This window comes from Lactuca serriola, chromosome 4 (assembly GCF_051521515.1).
Source record: "Lactuca serriola cultivar US96UC23 chromosome 4, Lser_US96UC23_V15, whole genome shotgun sequence".
NCBI lineage: Eukaryota > Viridiplantae > Streptophyta > Magnoliopsida > Asterales > Asteraceae > Lactuca > Lactuca serriola.
This window is the reverse complement of record NC_136411.1, coordinates 366,366,404-366,375,662: the sequence shown is the minus strand read 5'-3', so window position 1 is coordinate 366,375,662 and position 9,259 is coordinate 366,366,404.

Sequence of the window (9,259 nt, the reverse complement as noted above, 5' to 3'; positions counted from 1 at the left end):
CAATAATAATATACTTATTAAGTTCACCAATCAACAATAACCCTGATTACCCATTCCCGTTGTCCTCACTTTACATCCCTAAACACCTATCACAAGGGACCTAGCATTAGGATTATCATCAGGATGGACACTACTGCTAAGGGGTTTCCTCAGCCATACATGTCCTTAAGGCAACCATGAGGGGGATGAAGTACGCCAATGAACATGTAATTCATCAGCACCTACAAGTTGCAAACCTGCTAGTGTTCCATTGGACTATCTAGAAAGTCCGTGGTCGTCATCTATACTTCGCTAGATGACTACAACAACAACAACAACATCGACATCGAGGCCTCTCACCATTTTAACACACATCAACTGTTTCATCTACCCATGTTCTACCCAACATATTTTGTAGATAAAAAGCATATACAGTTTAAAACTTGTATAAAACATTAATTCAACAGTCACCTCGAATAAACAATTAGCATATTTACACATAACACGTATTTCAAGGTAAATACTTCATATCTATGTGTAAATTGAAAGTAACTACACACTCACATATTTTGGTGAAAATCGGGCAGCAATTCGTTTCCTAAAACGATCGTTTCTAATAAAACCGGGAGTTTTATTGAGAAATCGGGCTTTGCGAAAGGTCGGGCTTCGAAACCGAAAATATAAGTTTTTCGGGCTTCTCGGGCACTTCGTGGTGTATTCCGGGCTTTACAATTGATACCGAGGCTTTACGGGATGTTAAGATGAAGAAAATATGGAGAAAGGGGCTAAAAGTGGCAAAATTCCAAAAGTAACCGGAAACCCTCGCAGGTACCCTACTATTTATAGGGTTCGAAGTTGATCCAACGGCTGAGAAGATGGCACGCTTCGGAGATCCGACAACTCGCAGGGGGTGGCTTCGCACATGCCACGCCTGGCTCGCACATGTGAGAGCTTGCTGGCGGCTTCTAAGTGGACCGCGGCTTGCTGGCGCACCTGCGAGGCTCGGAGCTAGGCTATGCGAGGCTCGGACACACGCGGCAGCTGGGCGAAGCTTCGACTGGGGAGCTGGCTGCTTCGGATTGGGCCTCCTCCTCGGTCGAATCAGAAGAGGACACGTGGCTCGACTGACTCAGCAGCCTCGGTGACTCAGCTGCCTAATGAATCAGCAGCCAGGTGACTCAGCAGGACACGTGTCACTTTCTAAGCGAGGGTGACGTGGCAATTGTGACTATGCGAAATTTCTCGGTTTTCGCACCAAAACTTCTAAAATCCATAACTTGCGCATACAAGCTCCGTTTTTGACGTTCTTTATATGCACGCGTAGCTAAAATTACGATTTACAACTTCCGTTTAGACTTCGTCGGCTAATTTTGAATTTAAATTTTATATTATTATTTTTAACAGACCCGGACAGGAAATCCGTTAAAAATTCATAACTTCTTCATCCGACGTCCGTTTTCGTCAGACTTTTTACCGTTGTGCTCCTAATGACGAGACCTTCAATTCTCGTTTAGGTTGTGTTGGCTAAAAATCCCTCGATCTAAAATTTGAGTTTTTAGCTGTCTACTGCTACGCTGAAACTTCGAAAAATCATAACTTCCTCATACGAAGTCAGATTTGGGCGTTCTTTTTATCGAACTTCTCGGTTTAACAAATACTACGACTTTCGTTTAGATTACTAAGGCTAAAAAGTACTTTATCAAAAACTCACTTTTTACGACATTCAGCACCCTGCCGGTTTTGTCGCGAAACTTCGACAGGTCGTAACTTCTTCGTTATAACTCGGATTTTGGTATTCTTTATATCCCCGAAATCCTTGTTTCGACCACTACAACTTTATGTAAAGATATCGGGCTTATCTCACACTTTAATTTTGATGCTTATTTTTATTCTTAATTAATTAAGCCCTAATAATTAAGCATAAAATACATAATTCAAATAATATTCACATAACTCCTTTTCATTTCTTCAAAATGAGTTACAAAGGTTAACCTAGAATATCAACTCAATATGAATGCCTAGGATAGAAACACGAGTGTTACACTGATGGAGGACTGTCTCCGATCATTCAGGAGTGATATGGCGTCTAGCCAGGTGGGTACGCGCACACTGTCCTTTAAGGACTTTCGTGGAAGTGGTGCGCCGGATTTCCATGGGGGGTGAAATACCCCATAGCTGCTAGGAGATGGATCGTAGACATTGAGTTTGCATAGCTGACGAGCTTCTGCCCAGAGGGGTCGAAGGTGCGATATGCAACAGGATGCTTGCGTGAGAAGGCTAGAGATTGGTGGGAATCTGTTGGTGACTCATTGCGTTCCTTGACTGTTGAGGCTATGACTTGGTCGGACTTTGTGACCAGATTTAGGGTGGAGTTTGCGCCAACTGTGGAGCTTCAGTGGCTGGTCAGGGTGTTTTCGGACATGAGGTAGACTATGGAGACTGTGGTGGTGATCATCGCCAAGTTCCAGGAGAGGGCATTGTTGGTGCCCCATTATGCGGGTGATTAGGATATGAGGAGGACCCGCTACCATGACATGCTATGAGCTGACATTTGGGAGCATGTTAGTTTTTCAGCCTGCCCTACCTTGGATTCCATGATTGTCAGGGCTAGGGAGCGGGAGATTGATCTGGAGCACGTCCAGAAGAGGAACGCAGTGGAGGGGCTGACGACCGGGGCTTCGGGGAAGAAGCCCAAGGGATCTGATGGTAGGCCGAAAGGCCAGGCAGGATAAGACCGTTGTGGGAAATACGGTTGGTCACACGAGGGAGCTTGTCGCATTGGTCCGAGTTCGGACTGCTATAAGTGTGGCAAGGTGGGGAATTTTGGTTGGGATTATACCGCCCCTGCCCCTGCGGTACAGATGACAGACCTGATTTGCTTCCATTGCAATCAGAGGGGCCACAAAGTGCCAATTTCCTATTAACAGTAACGTCAACAGTAGTGCCAGCGGCAGCGCCGGTCTTAGCGACGATGCGGGTTACAGATTGCCGGAAGGTCAAGACAGAGGTTCCAGTGGTGCGGAGCCGAGCATTTCGGCTGACAGCCGAGGAGGCACGCACAACACCTGATGTGGTGACAAGTATGATTTTGTCCCTCTGATCTTTTTTTTGTGATTATGTTATTGATATGTGCTCTGTTTAGGATCGTTCCATGTGAACGACATCCCGGTGCTAGTATTGTTTGACTCGGGTGCTACCCGATCATTTGTGCCTCTTGCGCTTAGCAAGAGATTTTCCGAGTCTTCGGGCATGTTGGATTGTCTTTTAGAGGTAGAGATTGATGACGACCGTTCGGTGCGGACATCGACGGTATTTCGAGATTGTGTGCTGAGGTTATTTGAGGAGTGCTACTTGGAAGACCTGGTTCCCATTCCATTGCACGGGAACAAGGTAATTATAGACATGGATTGGCTCAGCCCTAATGGGGCAGTGATCGACTGCGCGCAGCAGTTGGTGCGGGTCAGGACCCCAAGTGTGGGAGAGTTGGTGATCCAGGGCGAGAGGCCACAGCGAGGACCAGCTTTATGTTCAGCGGCGAGAGCTAGGCGCTACCTCCAGCAAGGTTGCGCATGTTATGTCGCGTATGTTATGGATACCCAGGAAACGGGTAGGGCGACGGTGGAGGATCTACCTGTGGTACGGGTGTTTGCGGTCGTATTCCCCAAGGAGTTGCCTGGGATACCTCCATAACGACAGGTGGAATTCAGGATCGACCTAGTTCCTGGTGCGGCTGCGATAGCAAAGGCACTGTATCGGTTGGCTCCTCCTGAGATGCAGGAGTGGTCTACACAGCTACAGGAGCTATTAGACAAGGGTTTCATTAGACAGAGTAGTTCACCCTGGGGAGCCTCGATTCTGTTTGTGAGGAAGAAGGACGGGTCGCATCGGATGTGTATAGATTATCGGGAGCTGAACAAGGTAACGGTGAAGAACCGCTACCCACTTTCGAGGATTGACGACCTCTTTGACCAGCTACAGGGAGCATCTTGGTTCCCGAAGATTGATTTACGTTCAGGGTATCATCAGATGAGGGTCAGAGAGGAGGATGTGTTGAAGACTACGTTTCGGATGCGTTATGGTCACTATGAGTTTGTGGTGATGCCTTACGGGCTCACCAATGCTCCTGCCGCATTCATGGATCTCATGAACCGCTGGTGTAGACCGATGTTAGATCGATCTGTGATACTATGTATTGATGACATCTTGGTTTACTCCAATACGCGAGAGCAACATGAGGAGCATATGCGGGAGGTTCTGGAGACTTTGAGGATGGAGAACTTTAATGCTAAGTTCTCCAAGTGTGAGTTATGGTTGTGCGAGGTGCAGTTTCTTGGGCACCTTGTCAACCAGAACGGGATTTCGGTAGATCCGGCCAAGGTGGAGGCCGTGATGAGTTGGGAGGTTCCGAGGTATCCATCTGAGATTCGGAGCTTTCTACAATTAGCAGGCTACTATCAGAGATTCATTCAGGACTTCTGCAAGATAGTAGTTCCGCTCACCCGACTGACGAAGATGTCGGTGGTGTATCGCTGGGGGCCTGAGCAGCAGGCCGCATTTAGGACGCTGAGGCAGAGATTGTGCGAGGCGCCAATCTTAGCCCTACCAGAGGGCATGGAGGATTTTGTTGTGTACTGCGATGCTTCCATCACAGGTTTGGGAGCTGTATTGATGCAGAGAGGGCATGTTTTTGCCTATGCGTCGAGGCAGTTGAAGCCTCATGAAGCAAACTACCCGACGCATGATTTGGAGTTGACGGCTGTTGTTTTCGCCCTCAAGATTTAGCGTCATTACCTCTATGGGGTTCGTTGTACAATTTACACGGACCACGGAAGTTTGAGGTATCTCATGGACTAGCCAAATCTGAATATGAGACATCGTCGGTGGCTTGATGTGGTAAAGGATTATGATTTTGAGATCCTTTACCATCCGGGAAAGGCCAATGTCGTGGCCAATGCGCTTAGCCACAAGGCAGCGCCGATTAGGGATATCTGTCTGAGGATGACAGTGGTGACTCCGCTTCTAGAGAGGATTCGGGAGGCTCAGGAGGAGGCTATGAAGGAGGAACATCAGAAGAGTGAGCGGATTGTAGGGAAGGTCTCCTCCTTCAACTATGATAGCCGAGGGTTATTAACTCTTCACCGTAGGGTGTGGGTCCCTTATCACGGAGGCGTGCGCTAGGTCCTGATGGAGGAGGCACACAAGTCCCGATTCTCCATGCATCCCGGGGCGACGAAGATGTATAGGGATTTTCGTCTGGACTATTGGTGGCCCTGCATGAAGCGGGATGTGGCATGGTACGTGGAGCGGTGCTTGACCTGCAAGAAGGTCAAGGCCGAGCATCAACGAACCCATGGCAAGATGCAGCTGATGGATATTCCGATGTGGAAATGGGAAGACATCATGATGGATTTTATTACCAAGCTTCCCAGGACCACGCGGGGGGTGGATTCGATCTGGTTCATTGTCGATCGATTGACCAAGCGCGCCCACTTTATCTTAATTCAGGAGAGCATATCGCCCGAGAAATTGGCCGATATCTATATCAGGGAGGTAGTGGCGCGGCACGGAGTTCCAGTTTCGGTGATTTTGGACAGAGACTTGCGGTTTACTTCCAATTTTGGAAGAAGTTTCATGACGAGCTGGGTACTCATCTGCATTTTAGAACCGCTTTTCACTCGTAGACGGATGGCCAGAGCGAGCGGACCATCCAGACTCTAGAGGAGATGCTGCAGACATGTGTTTTAGATTTCGGAGGTAGTTGGGATACCTACCCACCGTTGGCGGAGTTCTCGTATAATAATAGATATCATGCGAGTATCGACCATCCTCCCTTCGAGATGTTGTATGGGAGGAGGTGCAGGACCGTGATATGTTGGGGCGAGGTTGGCCAGAAAGTCATGGGGAGTACCGAAGTAGTGCTCAATACGACAGAGAAGATTTAGCAGGTCCGGAGGAGGTTTCAGAGTGCTCAGAGTCGGCAGAAAAGTTACGCCGATAAGCGTCGATCAGACCTGGAATTCCAGGTAGGGGATATGGTTCTCCTGAAGGTGTTGCCATGGAACGGCGTCATCCGATTTAGGAAGCGGGGCAAGTTGGGCCCAAGGTATATCGGACCGTTCAGGGTTGTAGCCCGGGTGGGCAAGGTGGCGTACCGGCTGGATTTGCCAGGCGAAGTCAGTCAGATCCACAACACTTTCCACGTCTCTCAGCTGTGGAAGTGCCTAGTGGACGATACGACGGTGGTACCCTTAGAGGACATTCAGGTTGATGGAAGCCTGAATTACATCGAGCGGCCTATAGCGATCCTTGACCGTAAGTCGAAGGATCTGAGGAACAAAAGAATAGAACTCGTAAAGGTGCAATGGCAGCACCGGAAGGGGTCATGTAACAACGAAAATTTTCAAAACAAATTTTTCATTTCTTAAAAACATGTTTCCATCCAAAATAAGTCATAAAGATCCAATGTATCATATCATAATACAAATCATATAAATCCCAAGATCATAAATCCTCCATCAGTGTGTACAGATCACGCCGGCGCCTTCCCACGGTCCTCGCTAGTACCTGGAACACATAACACAACGACTGTAAGCATAATTGCTTAGTGAGTTCCCCAAAATACAACTTACGCACGTACGCCTTTCCAGGCCCTGACCTTCCCGTCCATGTGTCTCAGGGGATTTCCGTCCCGACTAGGTAAACCTTCGGGTCCTACCTACGTCAACCTTACGATTCACATCACAACGCCTTCCGGCCCATTGTAACAGCCCGGATTTCCAGGTATCTTTTATGCTTTCAATTTTTGATGTTTTGTGATGGGACTCGGCAAGTTGGAGTTCAGACTCGCCGAGTAGGATCGCGATTCTGGACGCGGGTTCACGCCTGGACTCGGCGAGTCCGCGCTGTTAAATGAAACCCTAATTTCTCGGGTTTGGGACCTATTTAAAGGGCCTTATGGCCGTCATTTGTGCTCACCAGTCCCTTGAGTGAAACCCTAATCGAGTGTGAGCGTTTGGAGCAAAGGAGGAGGCCATTATTGTTCTTGGAGGTGTCATCTTGCAAGGGAAAGGGAGGATCAGCTAAGGGAAAAGCAAGAGGAGCCATTTTTTGAGAGTTTGGAGTCCAGAGCATCACTATTGTGGTAATATCTTTGAGCTATCCTCTTCTATGTTGATGTTTATATTGATTTAGGGTTTATTGAACCCTTTTGTGGCTAGATCTAGTGCTCCCTTGGTCCCTTAAGCGATTTAGACCATAGATCTGGACCCTTGGAGGTCCAGAGTGTCCCTTTGCCCAAGCTTTTTGTGAATCAATGGAGGTTTAGGATTGGAATCCTTATGCCTTAGTTCAAAATGCTATTTATAAGCCATGGGGTGTGTTATAAACACCAAGATAGGGACTTTACGTGATGAATCAGTCTAGGAAGGCCAGATCTATGAATTGTTGGAGCAGATCTGACCTTAGAAGCAAGTTTGAGTGATTGCATGGCATGGACTCGCCGAGTCCGACGAACAGACTCGGCCAGTGAGTGGTCCAGTCGATTCATAGGTTGACTCAGTGAGTCAGGGCGAGTTAGAGAGGGTTGACAGGTGGTCTAAGTCGAATTGGGACTCGCCGAGTTGTTCTTGAGACTCGGCGAGTTGAGTCGGGGGTGGCCCCACGATTCTTCCAGGTGGAACTCGTCGAGTCAGGGGGAGTAATCGACGTGTAAAAAGGGAATCCTAGAGAGTTGGTGAAAACGTCTAGACTCGCCAAGTCGCCCTAGTGCACTCGCCGAGTCCGGTCAAAGTTGACCGTTAACCGTTGACCGTTGACCGTTGACCAGAGTTGACCTATGTTGACTTCTTAGGGATAGTCAACCTTAGAGATAAAAGTGTTAATTAGAGACATATGATGTTATAGGAGGATTAGAGCTCGGAGGATCAAGCACGAGGGATTCCAGGATTCGTGAGATACCGAGATACGCGAGGTGAGTCTTCTCACTATACTTTACCCTGAGTAGGTAATGAGAGTTATGTGACAGAGTATTTGTATGCTATGTATGTTATCTGTTGTACCGCATTATTTCTATGTGATTTATGTTGTGCATGTTTACAGAGTAGGAACCGGAAGGTTCCTAGAGTTAGAACCTGAGGGTTCACAGAGTTTGGGTGCACGGACCCATAGAATCATTGGTGTTTTGGGGAACTCACTAAGCTTCGTGCTTACAGTGTTAGTGTTGTTGTTTCAGGTACTAGCGATGACCGTGGGAAGGCGCCGGCTTGATCTGTACACACGCATGGGACTTTTGATATAAATGTGATCTTGGGATTTTGTATGATACGAATTTGGGAATTTTAAACTTAATGTTTTATGAAATCAAATGAGAAATGTTATTATATGTGTGAAAAATTATTTTGAAAATTCACGGTGTTACACCCATAACATATACGCCTTCCGGCCCATAACATAAATCCTTCCAGCCCATATTAAGCATATCAAACATGGCACATATAAACGATTAACTTATCACATACAGTGAATATAACTCATAACATATCCGACCTTCCGGAAATGGTAGGGGCTCCTGGTGCAGCTGATGGCGGAGGGTAGGTCGGAGAGTGCCCTACGGAAGCCTAGGATGAGGTTAGTGGAAAGGGTATCGGTAAAGGGACTCAGTGAAGTTGAAGCAATCCTTGAGGAAAGCATGGGTAGATGTGGAAGGTAGTATGGGCCCATACTACTGAAAGCAGAGGACATGTACTCGACCCAAGGAGGGCTTAGACGAAACCGGGAACCTTGGAGAGTGTGTTAGATCTCTTGAGTATATGTATGATCCTGACTTTTATGCGTGTGTTTCAGTATGGTGACCACACGACTTGGAGCAGGAGGTTCCAGATCAGGATCAAGATCAGGCTCGGGTTCGGGATCCGAGCAGGTTCATAATGGGCTACGCGAGTTCATCACGTCTGAGATCACGAGAGGCATCCTTGAGTCGACCCCTATTGTCACACCCCAAACTAGAACGGCGGAAACGTTCGGGGGTAGATGACTTCATGTATAGTATCATAACAACGATAGTGAAGAAAGCAAACACAACCATCATCAATATAATTGAAAGAGTAACATCATAGAGTAAGTTTACATGTTTCAAAATCAATTACATCATGATGACGAAATAAGTTGTGAATTTATCGACTTAGCGTCCCGTCCTCGAAAGCAATTGATTACCTGTTTAGTAATTTCCTGAGAATACAAGTTGTTTGAAAAAGTGTCAACATAAAGGTTGGTGAGTTCATAA